The 17,242-nt window shown below is 45.0% G+C and overlaps 1 protein-coding gene and 1 long non-coding RNA gene across 7 annotated transcripts in view; one reads left to right on the top strand and one right to left on the bottom strand.

Annotated features, from left to right (window-relative positions):
* The window catches only part of SGSM2 (small G protein signaling modulator 2), a 469,837-nt gene that overhangs the window by 28,982 nt on the left and 423,613 nt on the right, over positions 1 to 17,242 (top strand). The gene's annotated exons all lie outside the window — the stretch shown is intronic.
* Positions 1 to 17,242, bottom strand: part of LOC130356656 (uncharacterized) — a 43,853-nt gene that overhangs the window by 21,949 nt on the left and 4,662 nt on the right. The window contains exon 2 of the long non-coding RNA XR_008888959.1: positions 5,883 to 5,989. This is a non-coding gene — a long non-coding RNA (uncharacterized LOC130356656). The remainder of the gene's footprint in view (positions 1 to 5,882; positions 5,990 to 17,242) is intronic.

Here is a 17,242-nt window from a genome sequence, read left to right as displayed (position 1 = left end):
AAGACGCCGTGAGCGCTCCGGGGAGGAGCGGGGACCCGGAGCGCTAGGCGTAACAGTACCCCCCCCCTTAGGTCTCCCCTTCTCTTTGTCCGGTAACTGCCTCCCCTGGGATGAGGACACCGGGAAAGAATGGAGGGTTTCCTCAACGGCAGGCAGTACAGCAGGAGTGGGAATGGGGAGGGAGGGCAGAGGGCGAGGCCTGGCACGGGGCAGTGTGACACCAGGACGGGGGCCATGGGGAGGCACAGAGGCTTGCCTGACGGGACTGGGAGGGGGGGAGAGGCACTTCCTGTGGCAGGCAGAGTCCCAGTTCCTGATCTCCCCGGTGGTCCAATCAATGGTGGGGGAATGAAGCCGGAGCCAAGGCAGACCGAGGAGGACCTCAGAGGTACAGTTGGGGAGAATGAAGAACTCAATCCTCTCAAGGTGGGGTCCAATAGACATGAGGAGGGGCTCTGTGCGGTAACGCACGGTGCAGTCCAATCTGGCTCCGTTGACCGCGGAAATGTAGAGCGGCTTGACGAGACGGGTCACCGGGATGCTGAATTTATTAACAAACGACTCCAAAATAAAATTTCCAGAGGCACCAGAGTCCAAGCAGGCCACGGCTGAGAGGGAGGAGTTGGCTGTAGAAGAAATCCGCACGGGCACCGTGAGACGTGGAGAAGAAGACTTAGAACCAAAAGATGCAACACCCACGTGAGCTGGGTGCGTGCGTGCGTTTCCCAGGCGTGGAGGACGGATAGGGCAATCCACCAAGAAATGCTCAGTACTGGCACAGTACAGACAGAGATTTTCTTCTCTACGGCGATTCCTCTCTTCCTGGGTCAGGCGAGACCGATCCACTTGCATGGCCTCCTCGGCGGGAGGCCCAGGCGAAGACTGCAAAGGATGCTGTGGGAGAGGTGCCCAGAGATCTAAGTCTTTTTCCTGGCGGAGCTCTTGGTGTCGCTCAGAAAAACGCATGTCAATGCGGGTAGCCAAATGGATGAGTTCTTGGAGGTTGGCAGGAATCTCTCGTGCGGCCAGCACATCCTTGATGCGACTGGATAGGCCTTTTTTAAAGGTCGCGCAGAGAGCCTCATTATTCCAGGATAGTTCAGAAGCAAGAGTACGGAATTGTATGGCGTACTCGCCAACGGAAGAATTACCCTGGACCAGGTTCAGCAAGGCAGTCTCAGCAGAAGAGGCTCGGGCAGGTTCCTCGAAGACACTTCGGACTTCAGCGAAGAAGGACTGGACTGTGGCTGTGGCAGGATCATTGCGGTCCCAGAGCGGTGTGGCCCAAGACAAGGCCTTTCCTGAAAGAAGGCTTACTACGAACGCCACCTTAGACCGTTCTGTAGGAAACAAGTCCGACAACATCTCCATATGCAGGGAACACTGAGACAAAAATCCACGGCAGAGTTTAGAGTCCCCATCAAATTTGTCCGGCAGGGACAAGCGTAGGTTAGGAGCGGCCACTCGCTGCGGAGGAGGTGCAGGAGCTGGCGGAGGAGATGGTTGCTGCTGTAGCAGAGGCAGAAGTTGCTGTAACATGGCGGTCAACTGCGACAGCTGCTGTCCTTGTTGGGCAATCTGCTGCGATTGCTGAGCGACCACCGTGGGAAGATCAGCGAGACTTGGCAGCGGCACCTCAGCGGGATCCATGGCCGGATCTACTGTCACGATTCGGCTTCCAGGTAGTGGATCCTCTGTGTCAGCGAGGGATTGGCGTGGACCGTGCTAGTGGACCGGTTCTAAGAGGCTACTGGTTTTCACCAGAGCCCGCCGCAAAGCGGGATGGTCTTGCTGCGGCAGTAGCAACCAGGTCGTATCCACTAGCAACGGCTCTACCTCGCTGACTGCTGAGAAGGCGTGGGACAGAAGGACTAGGCAGAGGCAAGGTCAGACGTAGCAGAAGGTCGGGGGCAGGCGGCAAGGTTCGTAGTCAGGATGGGTAGCAGAAGTTCAGGTACACAGGCTTTGGACACACTAAACGCTTTCACTGGCACAAGGCAACAAGATCCGGCAAGGGAGTGCATGGGAGGAGGTCAGATATAGTCAGGGACCAGGTGGAAGCCAATTAGGCTAATTGGGCCAGGCACCAATCATTGGTGCACTGGCCCTTTAAGTCTCAGAGAGCTGGCGCGCGCGCGCCCTAGAGAGCGGAGCCGCGCGCGCCAGCACATGACAGCAGGGGACCGGGACGGGTAAGTGACCTGGGATGCGATTCGCGAGCGGGCGCGTCCCGCTGTGCGAATCGCATCCCCAACGGCCATGACAGTGCAGCGCTCCCGGTCAGCGGGACTGACCGGGGCGCTGCAGGGAGAAAGACGCCGTGAGCGCTCCGGGGAGGAGCGGGGACCCGGAGCGCTAGGCGTAACAGGTATATTGAAGTGGTGCCATCCCAGACCTTCCACTGCTTTTCTGGTAACTCTGTTATGGCTGATTTATTTTGGTACCTGGGTATACTGCATTATTAGCTCCCTATAGTTATTCTATGGCACTAGGCACTTTATACATTTTTTATATGCTGTTGTTCGGTGCTGAGGTCTTGGTGCTGTTGCTTTTTGTATTTTTGATGTGTTACACCATCTTGTTTTAATAATTTTAAATATTATACAATAAAGCTTACTTTTATTTATATTGTATTTAAGTGACTCCTTGTAGTTTTCTCCGCTAACATACTGTACACATACGTGTGTAATGGAAAGTAAAACATATTGAAGTAATGTCTAATGCTACTCTGTGTAAATATACTTTGCAATAAAATATCCAAAAAGAATAGCATTTAAAAGACCCATATTCAGAAGTGCACAAACTCGGCTCTCGGCCGAACACTACTCGGCTATCCGCTCTCGTGTTGTCATATAATATTGCAAAGCATCTGTTACTTGCAGTTTTCATCTCGGAGGAAAGCTCTTTAGCAGCAATGTGTCAACAACATCTGTTTGTTCAGTGACTTCTCTGATATCATTCTGACGTATATTAGGTCTGTAACAATGTTATAGTCACTCAGGACATTCTGCAGCACTGTCTATTTCATCAAAATGTGATGACAAATATAGCTGACAATATAATTTATATTACTAGATAAGACTGTTAACTTATCAATGGCCTCTGCAGATTCCATCATGATATCCTGTGCAGCCAATATAAATTTCGATCAGTTGTATATGAGATCTATCAATACAATTGAACAGCTTAAAGGGCCCACAAAACAGACTCCATCCAATCAGGGTGGACACAGGATCCCTGTTCTCGTGACTGGTGGTGGAAGCTCCACACAATCAGACAGTTGTTAGGTATTTAAATAATAGAAAGAGTCTGTTTGTTGGGCAAACAACCCCTCTTAATATTACTGTGAAATAACCCAGAAATCAGATCTCTTAAATAAAATATTAACTCTTAAGACAATGGGCATAATAGTTGTGTTTCATGTTAAACAAAATTTTTAATGAAGAACTCTAACCTTGATACTTTGGATAGACTTTCCTATAGCCTCTTCTTTCCCCTCCCAGAAATACATGATAATATTACTGGTGCCTTGGATCCTTAAAAACGCCTTTTCAGATTTGGCACAACGCATTTAACTGTGTCAGTCCATTGAATTCTTTACCAGTGAGACATGAGTTCATGCCCTGTCTCTAGGGGTTACTCGTATAGACCCAGTGTTGTGCTTTGAATTAGCAGCTGGGTATTATTCTATAAGTTATATGGTGAAACCTCTCCAAAAGATTACTTTTTGAGAGCACCACCCTCTTATCCAGACCAGATTTTTTGTGCCGGATTTTCAGACCACAAAATATTTTACATGGTGGTTGTTTTCTTGAGAAAGATCAAGCCCTGTAGAAGACCACATTTTACTGCACTTTTGGGTGGTTTCTCAAAAAGTTTTTATCGTATAAGAAAAGGCAGGTGCCCTATTTGTGTGTCTATGTTACACTAGTCTAAAACTGCAAGTTAAAAAAAACACACCTCTCCGCTTTAAAACATTGATAGGGTCAGAATATAGCACATCTGGTTATACTCATGTAGAGCAGCAATAAATGGATGACATCACATGCGCACAAGTCTATAGGATTCTCTAATCATAGCAGGTGACTGGAAGGTCAGGAGCTGCTGTGGTTGATAAAGGTAAATGATGCTGAGGTCTGACAGCTTGGTTTCCCTTCCTGTCACTGCAGTCAGGACAATAGACATGGAGAAATCGGCAAAGACAAAAGGTGCCCAGTGAAGAGTACAAACAGGGCAGAAGACATTATTCATTGCTGCAATATTTATCAAGATTCTGTATTGAAACTGAAAAATAACCAACAATTCATGCACATAACATAATATGTATTTATATAGCGCCAACATATCCAGTAGCTCATTACAATTTGGGGTGTACATATGGAGAAAAGTGTCAGACATTACAATATTACACACTAAATATTCACACATTCACGTTTTTAATTGCAATTATTGAGACGATCATAAGTTGAGGACACATACAGCGGTTGAAATAAATGTCAAATATGTCACTATTTCTCTCCGTAAATATATTTTCAAAGGTGCTATTGGCATGCAATTTACTAGATGTTGGTAACAACCCAAGTAATCGATACATACAAAGAAACCAAAACAAACAACCTCAGAAAATAAGTTATGTGTAATAATGTGAAATGACACAGGGAAAAAGTATTGAACATGCAGAGGCCATTGCATGTCGATGTCAGCATCGACATACGATGCTTTTATATGTCTGGGCCATCGCATTAACTGCTATCCGACAGCACAAAATGCTTAAGCTGCTGTCGGATAGCAGTTTAAGCATCACGGACAGATTCACTTGCCTATCCCCGCTGCTCCGGGTCCACTTCGCGATCCTCCGGCGTATTCTGTATCTTCTCCAGGGTCCGGGCCCCGCTTTCCGGCGTCGTTATTACATCGTTACGCACGCCGTGCCGGCGCAGCGGCGTAATAACGTCACCAGAAAGCGAGGCCCGGACCCTGCAGAAGATGCGGAAGAAGCCGGAGGATCGCGAAGTGGACCCGGAGCAGCGGGACAGCATCGGGAGCCCCTGGGACAGCATCGGGAGCGGTGAGGACGCGGTCCGGAGCGGCGGGGATAGGTGAGTACAAACTTCCTATACTTTACATTGCACGGATCCCTCAACATACGATGGATTCGACAAACGATGGGTCGTTTGGAACGAATTACCATCGTATGTTGAGGGACCACTGTATTTACTTAATATTTTGCACAAACACCTTTGTTGGTAATGACAGCTTCAAGACCTGTCCTTCAAATTTTGATGGTTCTATGGGCCCCTTCTATAAACCATGATCTTCAGTTCTTTCCATAGATTTTCAATGGGATTAAAGTCAAGTGATTGGCTTGGTTATTCTAGCAGCTTTATTTTCTTTTTTTGAAACCATTTGAGAACCATTTTTTCTTGGCTGTGCGTTTGGGATCATTGTCTTGTTGAAATGTCTGCCCTTGTTTCATCTTCATCATCCTAGTAGATGACAGCAGATATTTGTCAAAAATTTGCCCATTCATCCTTCCATCAATTATGTGAAATTTGCCAATACCATTTGCTAAAAAGCAGACCCACATTATGGTGTTCCCACCTCCAAATTTCACTCTTGGTATGGTTTTTTTAGGGTGATATGCAGGGCCATTTTTCCTCCAAACATGGTGTGTATTATGGCATCCAGACAGTTCCATTTTGTCTCATATGACCACACTGTATTCTCCCAGTATCTCACTGGCTTTTCCAAATGTTGTGCAGCAAACTTTAAATTGGCTTCAACATGCTTTTTGTTCAGCAATGGAGTCTTGTGTGGTGAACATGCATACCGGTCACAGTGGCAAAGTGCATTACTTACTGTTTTCTTTGAGACAACAGTACCTGATATTTCCAGGTCTTTTTGAAGCTCTCCACAAGTGTCCTTGGCTCTTGGACAAATCTTCTGGTTATTCTTTTCACTCCTCCCTGAGAAATCTTGCAAGGAGCACCTGGTCGAGGGAAATTTATGGTGAAATTATTTTCTTGCTACCATATTATGACCTTAACAGTGCTCATTGGAACATTCAGAAGCTTACAAATGTGCCTGTAACCAATGTTATGTTTTGCAACAGTTAGGCTTCAAAGGTCTTAAGACAGCTTTTTGAATTTACCCATCATGAAATATGTCATGTCATGACACCGTGGTGATAAGACCTTTTTGTTGGCCATCAGTTCAGCCTGAACCAGCTGATATTAATTTGCACTGACAAGTGGCTGGATTGCTTTGTCATTACTGATAGATTTCAGCTGTTTTCTTGTTTTTTTTTATGCCTTTTTGCTCCTCCCTTACTTTCCCCTGTGTCATTTCACATTATTACACATAACTTAATTGATATTTACATGTGTAAATTACTTGGTCTGCTACCAATATCTGGTAAACATTTGGAGTGGCATTCATCAATATTTTACTAGTATATTTTACTCATATTATATATGAGAAAAGTCACCTAAGAATACACCTTTCCTGGACCAAATTCACCAAAAGTCGTACGCCATTTGATTAATTTGGCGCATGGGAACATTACCTCAGAGTCCCCCTATTTTTCCCACCTGTTCCGTCACCGTGCAGCACTGGAAATAAGCTAAGCAGCCAAGCATCAGGCAATGGAAACTAGCTGCCTCACTTGCCTGCTCGGCATCATCATCTTCCCCCTGCCACCCGTTATCCTAAATGATCCTTCAGGCACAATTGAGGTGGGGGTGCATCAGAGAAAATAGTGACGTGTTCAATAATTATTTTACCCACTGTATAAAGGAACAACTGAGGGCCTAGCTGCCCTAAGAATGAGTGTTGAACTTGTAGATCGGCGTTCGTATCACATAGCTTGAGCAATAAATAATCTCTGAACTGGTCTTTTTGGCCCTTCATGGCAATCAGCCATTGGCTTAGGAAAAACATCCTTGCCTATATGAATTTATACACATTTGTATTTGACACTTTTGGTAAGGGAGGGCTATGTCCTTAACATTTTGAAATGAAACTATTATTGGTGGCACTTTAATTTGCTCTTAGTATATAGAGAGCATCTATCATAAAAACACAGGGATAGGGCTCTCACAGAACACCTGAACTGATTCATTTTCCAATAACATACAGTAGGGGCACTTTATCTCATATACAGTACGACTGTATACTACAAAATGTTTTTATGACACTTGCCAAACGGGGTCTATGAAATATTTTGCCATGGCAGTAGATCCATTTTCGCATTGTTTTTTTCCCCATCTAAACCTTTCCTGTTTAACCCCTTAAGGACCAAGCCTGTTTTGACCCTGAATGGGTATTCCGGGCAAAAACATCTTATCCCCTATTGAAAGGATAGGGGATAAGATGTCTGATCACAGGGGCCCGCCGCTGGGACCCCCCGCGATCTCCCTGCAGCAGCCTATTCTATGCGTAGCTGCGTCTGAAGTTTGGACTTCCGGGCTTCCGAGACGGGGACGGGACATCACGCCACGCCCCCTCCATTCATTTCTATGGGAGGGGGCGTAATGGCCGCAACGCCCCCTCCCATAGACAAGAATGGAGGGGGCGTGGCGTGATGTCACGTCCCCATCTCGAAAGCCGGCGGTTTCCGAAAGTTCAGACGCAGCTACGCATAGAATGCGGGCTGCTGCAGGGAGATAGCGGGGGGTCCCAGCGGCGGGCCCCCCGCGATCACACATCTTATCATCTTAAACTTTCTATAGGGGATAAGATGTTTTTGCCCGGAATACCCCTTTAAGGACCAGGCCAATTTTATTTTTGCTTTTCATTTTTTCCTCCTTGCCTTCTGAGGGGTTAATGGCGGACATCCGCGCGATCGCGGATGTCGGCCATTACTAGCGGGTCCCCGGCTACTGAGCTGGGACCTGCAGTGTATGACATGAACACCGCTCCAATGCTCGCGGTCATAGACAGGACGTAAATGTATGTCCTGGTGCGCTAAGTACCTCCGCACCAGGACGTACTTTTACGTCTGTGATCGTTAAGGGGTTAAAACTGTGCATAAGAGTAGGGAAATGACAATTCTTTAGAACTACAGTCCAGATGTACTTTCAAAGGCATGAATGTATTTCTGAATTGCAGTAATTTATTTACAAATACATCTTTCAGTCATCATTCACCTTCACATGTTTGTCTTCTTTTCTGCTTCTTTATTGTCTCCCCGAATAAAAGGCTTTACTGAATGATTATCCATATAATATTGAGAAATAACTTTAATAGTGTTGTTCCCTACAGTCTGAGGTTCTGTGCCTACTCGCATACACCTGCGTACGCTGAATACGAGGAGATGGTCTGTCTAACCATGGCCTATCTAGCCATTATTTATTATGTAACTGCTGGCATGTCCTTGTTAAGTTGTCCCAGCTGGTTATTCACTTTTCCTTGCAGCAAAAATATTGGTATGTGGTTAACTTAACGTACAGGAAAGAAATTAGGAACTCGTGAAATTCTTAGAATGATCTTTGCATGTGCAGAATATACAGCGCAAGTTTCGGACCCTCAGGGTCCAGACTTCACATCGTTCACCACAATTTGGGCCGAAAATGTCTGTAGGAAATTTCTCAGATTGGTTGGACATGTTTAGGTCTTGGTTAGAAGTTTTAGAAAGACTACTTAATAATAATACATTTATTTTATATTGCACCGACACATTATGCAGTGCTTTACGGAGATTGTCATCACTTACATTGATCCCTGCCCCCAATGGGGCTCACAAGTTGACACTGCTTCTGCCTCCCCGAGTGAACGTCCTAAGGCCGACCCCGTACTTAGCATATTAATTTCCTTCAACTCCACGACCTAGTGACGTGGAGTCACATGTCCCATGAGCACAGCATACAGAGCGCTCTCACGTCCTCATGGGTAAAATCTTTAGGCGCATGCGCTCTGCAGACAGAGCGCTGCGCTTACGGGACATGTGACTCCACGTCGCTAGGACGTGGAGTTGAAGGTAATGAATATGCTAAGTACGGAGGCAGGCTTAGGACGTTCACTCCGGGAGGCAGAGGAAGATGGCCGGCGGGGGCCCCGCCTCAAAGCGCGATCCATGGACCAAAGAGCGGAAATTTACAGGGGCATTACTCGGCGGTCAGTGGACAAAAAATGGAAGTGACCCCTGTATGGACTCCAGTTCACTCACACTATAACCCAGTGTATTGGGTTTAGTGTGGGTGAACTGGCTGAAAGTTTTCCTTTAACCTTTTAAGGATGCCGGGTGTATGCATACGCCCTGCATCCGGAGACCTTAAAGGGGTTCTCCGGTGCTTACACATCTTATCCCCTATCCAATGGATAGGGGATAAGATGCTTGATCGCGGGAGTCCTGCCGCTGGGGACCCCCGGGATCTTGCACGGGGCGCCCCGTTTGTAATCAGTCCCCGGAGCGTGTTCACTCCGGGTCTGATTACAGACGATCACCGGGCCGGCGGCGTGTGACGTCACGCCTCCGCCCCCGTGTGACATCACGCTCCGCCCCTCAATGCAAGCCTACCACGCCCCCTCCCATAGACTTGCATTGAGGGGCGGAGTGTGACGTCAAACAGGGGCGGAGGCATGACGTCACACGCCGCCGGCCCGGTGGTCGTCCGTAATCAGACCCGGAGCGAGCATGCTTCAGGGACTGATTGCAAACGGGGTGCCGCGTACAAGATCCCGGGGTTCCCCAGCGGCGGGACTCCCGTGATCAGGCATCTTATCCCCTATCCTTTGGGGAGAACCCCTTTAAGGATGTGGGGCGTATGCATACACCCGTGGGAATTCCGGTCCCCGCCGCTAGCCGGTTGGGGACCGGACCGGAATGACTGCTGAAATCATTCAGCAGGCATCCCGGCGCATTGTCCTGAGACCCCCCCCCCGTGTCGGCGATCGTAGAAAATCGCATGTCAGTTCCGACATGCGATTTTCTGCTATTCCGGGCTGATCGGATCTCTGGTGCCCCGATCACCCGGAAAGTAGGGATGATCGGAGCTGTCAGGGACAGCCCTGATCATCCTGAGGGATAGGAGCGAGGTCGCAGTGCTGGGATCTCCTCCTATCCCCTGCCATTGGTCAGAACTGATTCTGACCAATGGCAGGGCAGGACAGTGGGTTGCCATGGCAACCCCCGTTCTGCCCACCCCTGGATGTCGAGGGGAACGTGGGGAGAAGATGGAGGCCGGTACCTGGAGGAGAAGATGCCTGGGGACCCCGGATCGTCGCTGGAGACTGCTGGATCCTGGCTCAGTTAGGGAAACTACGGTGGGGGGCAATGAAAGTGAAAGTAAAGTGATCTTTACTGTGGCAACCACTAGGAAGGCCAAACTGCAACTCCCAGCATACCCAGACAGCCGAAGGCTGTCTGGGCATGCTGGGAGTTTTAGTTTTGCAAGATCTGGAGGGTCACAGTTTGGAGACCACTGTTACAGTGGCGCCCAAACGGTAGCCCTCCAGATGTTGCCAAACTACAACTCTCAGCATGCCTAGACTGCCCAGGCATGATGGGAGTTGTAGTTCTGTAACATCTGTCCTTTCAGATTTTGCAATTTTCATGAAATTTTAGAAAATTGCTGCTCTACTTTGAAGCCCTCTAATTTTTTCAAAAAGCTAAAATATGTCCATTTTATGATGCCAACATAAAGTGGACATATTGTATTTGTGAATAAAAATAAAATTTACTTGGAATATCCATTTTCCTTACAAGTAGAGAGCTTCAAAGTTTGAAAAATGCAAAATTTTCAAAATTTTAATGACATTTTGGCATTTTTCACCAAAAAAGGATGCAAGTAAAGCCGAAAATTTACCACCAAAATAAAGTAGAGTATGTCACGAAAAAACAGTCTTGGAATCAGAATATTCGGTAAAAGCGTTTTCGAGTTATTAATTCGTAAAGCGACATCCTTAAGGTGAAAAAGGGCTGCGTCCTTAAGGGGTTAAAGAGTACCTCTCATCAAAAGTTTTTTTTTTTATATTTTATAGTTTAATATATATAGATTAAGTTTGTAATTGGATTCTATTAAAAAAAATGTCCTTTCATGTGTTTTTTACTTTTGAAATTTTGGCCATTAGGGGTCTCCCTAGGAGTCAATTTTTCAGTGATTTCGGACTCACGTGGGCCTGGTTGCTTAATCCGAAATCACAAACTGACAGGCGGGAGCGAGTGCTGCGTGTGAATCCCTGCAGGGCATGGCATCTCAGTCCTCTGACGTTCCTCCTCTCTGTATGGCACGTGTATAGCCAAACAGAGAGGAGGAGACTCAGAGGCTGCCCTCCCTGCCCTGTACTCAGCCTGTATGCGCGCTCCCGAGAGGGAGTGCAGCATATAGGAAGAAGGGCAAAGCCATCCCTGGCAGGCATCAGATGACATTGCGCCTGCCCGGCCACGCCCACTTCCTCCCCTCGCACACAGCTTCAAACTGAGCTACCGAAGATAAATGTAAAAAGGTATTTACTGGGGGTTTAAACTTGAAATAGTCACAGGGATAGAGATAGTTAGAGTCAGGAACAGATGGGGGGGGGTGGGATTAGGGAAAGTTTTTAGTTGATAATAGTTGATGGAAAACTTTTTTTTTTTTTTTTTTTTAAATCAACTGATGCCGGAAAGTTAAACAGATTTGTAAATTAAGTATACAAATTTAACCACACCTCAAGAATATCACCCTACAGGGTACACAATAAATAAAAAATGAGACAGATGGTTTTTACCTTGCCCACTGAAGAAGGGGTAAATTTTAGCACCCTGAAATGCGTCTAGACCGTTTCATCTGAACAGAGCGCTATACCAGCACTACCTTAATTACCAACATTACCTGAATCCTAGCCGGCATGGAAGTTCGCAACCCAAATCACTTGCTGCACTAACTACTGATCTGGTACATCGAGCCTACCACAAGTCTGCTGCTTCCAGCGTGAGTCCGTTACTGACATCTGTGTTTGCTGACACCACAGACCGCTTACGAGGGAGCTCCTTGCCGGAACCCTCCACCTGCTAAGGCATTCACGCCGAGAACACTGCAGAGATTACAGCACTTGTCTTCATCAGTCCGCCGCAGTGCGAAACCAGCAGCTAGGGTGAGACTGTTCCATTCATTCTATACAAACTGTGAGCGAATCCATTCAAAGCCACCTTAAAAAATTGTGTCATCATTGAAACACCTACTGTGCTATTTTTTGCCGGACTAACGGTCCACATCGGATCAACATTTATGGACCATCCTAGAATTTATTAGGTAGTTGCTTTAATACTAATCTGTCATTAGGGCCCAATGACAGTATACAACTATTAATGCTCTGATCGTTTTAAATATCTTTTATTGTTATTTCTGCCTTTTATTAAATATTTGCATTTTTTCAAAACCATCTGTCTCATTTCTTATTCATTGTGTACCCAGTAGGGGGATATTCTTGAGGTGTGGTTAAATTTGTATACTTGATTTTTCATTATTTCATCGGTGGGGACCGATTTTTATCCACATTAACCTCGAATATCCCAGGTTGTGAGCTGCACATACAGTCTTTTTTAGATTTGTAAATTACTTCTATTAAAAAATCTTAATCCTTCCTGTACTTATTAGCGGCGGTATACTACGGAGGAAATTCTTTTCTTTTTGGATTTATTTTCTGTCACGAACACAGTGCTCTCTGCTGACACCTCTGTCCATGTAAGGAACTGTCCAGAGCAGGAGAAAATCCCCTTAGGAAACATATGCTGCTCTGGACAGTTCCTAAAATTTACAGAGGTGTCAGCAGAGAGCACTGTGGTCGTGACAGAAAAGAAATCCCAAAAGAAAAGAATTTCCTCTGTAGTATACAGCAGCTGATACTGGAAGGATTAAAAATTTTTAATAGAAGTCTGTTTAACTTTCTGGCACCAATTGATTTAAAAACAAAAGTTTTCATCGGAGTACCCCTTTAAGAGGGACAACAGTACATGCGCCCCCATGAATAATGTTTTCAGCAACACCCTTTATTTGTATGACTTGGAAGAGAAGTATCATATACAATACTTTACCCTACTCGCTCTATTGCAGCGCTCAGTAACACTTTTCTCTGTTCAGTGTATCCTGTTCAAAAGCCTAGGGATCAGCAGTCAGATAATATTTAATCTATTCATATAAATTATTCATCTGCTAGACTTGTCTCTTCAGAACTACTGTACTTGTCTCAAATACAGCTGTAAGGGCAGCCAAAAATAATTCAGCTTTTATTTTTATTTCAGGGAGTTTTTAAAGGGATTCACTTTTAAGATATAAAATCTGTCATTACTGAGTTACATGAAATATTCAGCGTGGAAAGATCAGTTCTGAGGAGTTGTTCTTCTGACAAGGAGAAGTCAGATTTAGTAAAAATACCATAGACCATAGATCAGTGTGGTCTTCTAGGATTGAGACAACAGACTGTTTTAATATACATCTCAATTAGGTAGTTTGGAGGTATACTTTATAAATATTCCATTGTAAAAAAACAATTAAAGTTAAATGAGCACTGTCAGATACAAAAACTTTTGATATGTTGTAAAGCATACAAAATCAATAGGTTTTGCAATTGCTTTGATTAGAAAATTTTCAGTATTTCATACTGAAAAAGCCAGTCAAACAACTGCCCCCCCCTGCCTGCTTGGACATACTAGTCCTGCTGTGTCCATGCATCATCATCTATGCCATGGACAGACTTTCTTGATTGACAGCTGTGAGTGCAGGGCTCACAGCTGGAGGAAAAATCCTCCCACTGTCAGCTTGTGTTCCGCTGCTGTCAGTGAGGACAAGCTGGGAGTTGTAGTTTTGCTAATGCTAGGGGAGATGTGAAAAGACAGCATACTGAGGAAGGGGGCGGAGACCTGCACAGTGAGGTCACGCCTCCTCCTTTTGAGAGGAATTCAGACTAGTGAGCTAAATTAAAAGTGTAATAAAAAAATAAATAAAGGTGCTAGACATAAAAATTTGATGTACATGGTCAGGATTAGGTACTGAGTGATATATAATAAAAGTAAATGTTTTTTTGTTGGACGGGTACGCTTTAAGGCAAGGGTGCACAGCTTTTTTTTTTATCAGAGTACTAGAGTCAGCTTGTACTGTTTAAAGAGAAGAATTTACTACTCAGATAAATGACAATTTAACATTACAAACCTGGTTAAGTGAGGAAAGCTGGAGCTAAAATCTAACATGGGATGCAATGTAATAATGTCATCCTTGTCTATCCGTCTGCGCACAGCACAGATTACGTACAATGTGAGTCATTGGGATGCTGTGATCCTGCTTCAGTGCCCTATGATATTATAGGCAGGTGGAAACAACACGTAGGATGGCCTATTGCTGTGGCAATAGGCCACACGAGCAATGTTGTCAATATAGTTTCAGGCAATGAACAACTAATGCCAAGTGTACCAAACCTGAATGCTGCTAATAATACTGTGTCAAGCCTTTATTTCTCCTTCTCAACTGTTGCGCTAAGGGATAATACAGCACTGACATAATCATTTACCAATAACTATGTAATACATTGGCATATACCATTGTAGAAATTTCTGTAATGTGCCTGGTATAAAAAGATGGCACTTGAAAAATGCATATTAATAGACTAAGATAAATTCCAGTTTGTCTTAATTCCTAAGGCCCAGAAACCAATTATTAACAATACCAAACTTTAACAAGGACATGTGGTCTTTATCGAAGGGGAATTCTTAGTTGTGGTCCAGACTATTTTATCCACCCAATATCAGCTGTAAAAGTAGTACGAATACAGGAATGAACAGGGAGACAAAAGAACTGATAACTGAACAATACAATAACTGAAAAAAGTTCTTGTCATGAATCCAGTTTAGCTTGTTCGGACTTGTAAGTTTTCTCCAGTAGCCTTTCACGTCAGGTTACTAGTTAACCATACTTTCTGTCCTGTACTGTGGCCTCTCTGCAACCCTGCAGACTTTAGCTTTAGTTGTTCTGATCTTGGCTATGCTGCTCTCTGTTGCGGAAGCGTCCTGTTGCCATGGCAACCATATTTCCTTTAGATTTTATCCAAACTGCTAATTTAAAGAGACCGTGACCTTGTGGGCTTGCCTGCAGATCAAGGGAAATCTGTTGTTTGTTCCTGGATTTTGACTCTGTAAATGATTTTTTAATTGCAAAACTGCCCTTGTCCTCAGCCTGGCTCTTGTCTCATCCCTCTGATTTTTTTTCCCCTTCCTGGTACCGCCTTCTCACCCGTCCTTGATTCTGTCACAATGTATGGTTTGTTGCGCCTTTGCCCAAACTTATTGTAACTTTTTACTAGTGAAACTTAACAGTATCTACAGACTATACATCTTAAAGGAGATATCCAGTGGGGAAAAACGTATCCCCTATCCTAAGGATAGGGGATAAGTTTCAGATCACAGGGGATCCGATCGCGGGGGGTCCGACCGCTGGGGCCCCTCGTGATCCCCTGTACGGGCTCTGACAGCCCGCGGGAAGGGGTCGTGTTGACCACTCCACGAAGAGGCGGTTGACACGCCCCCTCAATACAACTCTATGGTAGAGCCGGATCGATGTCTTCGGCAATCTCCAGATCTGCCATAGAGTTGTATTGAGGGGGCGTGTTGGCTGCCACTTCGTGCGGTGGTCAACACGCTATCTGGCCAACGAGCCGGGGCCCCATACAGGAGATTGTGGGGGGCCCCAGCGGTCGGCCCCCCCGCGATCTGAAACTTATCCCCTATCCTTAGGATAGGGGATAAGCTTTTCACCACTGGACTACCCCTTTAAGTGCTGCTGTGTCAACCACCCTTCCAATATAGTTTTGGAATTTCCCTACCAAGTCATCCAGCAAGTGAATTGTAGACTGAGCCATGGAATATTGGCTTGTTTGTATTCTTTACATCCCACACCTCCTATAACTTTTGACACATATGTGTTCTTGCAGGCAGCCATAGTAACTAATCCTTTGCCTGCCATCTTGGTATTGTCAGCTTATGTACCTGCACCTTTAATGATTTCCCCCTATCTACCATACTGGCTTTCTTTCAGGGAGTTGACTTGCTGCTTTAGCTGTTCTTCACCATAGGAAAAGTGCTTCCACATTCAGCCAATACACTTTTAACTTTCATTTTTTTTAAACTCTGAAGCTCTAGTTGTGGCCTTTTATGAAGAATTATCTAGCCACAGAGATGAATGGATGGATTGTGACCTTTTCTAAGCATTTGATATTCTGTATGCTGCAGAAGACACTAAACCCCTGTGCTTTTATCTTAATTTGCTCATATTAGACCCACTGTGCCATCTAACCAGCTTGCCTTTGGAGATACAATGTAGTACATAGCGGCAGACAGGGTCAGAGTTACCTCTTGTGTCTTTTGGAAAAACTTCTATCGTGCAACACTGTGTGTGATAGTTATTTGTCTAAATGGAATGCATTTCAAAGTTGGTGCCTTAATGCCCAAATGGGGCGCCGTTCTTTTTGCTTCTGCTACATGTTGCTCTGCATTCTGAGACCAGCTTCTTGCTCCGGTCTTATAGCAGCCTTCTCCAGTGTGAGACCCTGTAAAATGGGATTCTATGGGTGCGATTCTATGGGTGCTCGAGGTGGCTGTTGTGGAAACAAAGCGACAAGCTCTCTCCTGTAATAAATAGTTATATGCAGAAGTAGAATAGCAGATTTAGGCACAATTTTGAAATGCATGTCAATTTACATGACTCAAAACATTTACATAGGAATTAGATTAGAAAGTCCCTGCTGATCTGACATAGCCTAAGGATAGGTCATCAATAATAAAGCCCCAAAATCCACAGTGATACTTTACTATGACAGAGATATACTGTGTATATGGCATAGTAAGGTGTATTTATATATAATATCTGCAATTGTGACTCAGTTCTTACACAATATTATATTTTGTTTATCCTTGTGGTAGATGTTTAGGTCACATCTGCTCTGCAATAAATAGCAAGGTCAATGCACTTTACGATTATATTCTTGCTGTCTTGTACAGCATAAGCAAGAACCTGCCTTAAGATAAATCTGTTAAGAAGACATGGTTACACACAGCACTCTAACATTCTCTATGGAGAGGGATCCAAAAAATAATAAATGTGATCCCCATGTATACAGCATGCAGTGACCGCAATGACTGACCGCTGGAAGAGCTAGGTCATGAAGTCACTGGTCAAAATACTGTAAATCGCATGCAGGGCACAGGTTTCATAACCGAGTTGTTAAAAACTATTGTATTTAGTGAATGAGAATTCAAAATGATTTTTTCTAACTGGCA

This window comes from Hyla sarda, chromosome 2 (assembly GCF_029499605.1).
Source record: "Hyla sarda isolate aHylSar1 chromosome 2, aHylSar1.hap1, whole genome shotgun sequence".
NCBI lineage: Eukaryota > Metazoa > Chordata > Amphibia > Anura > Hylidae > Hyla > Hyla sarda.
Note: the sequence above shows the minus strand (reverse complement) of the source record. Positions and strands in the feature narration are given on the sequence as shown.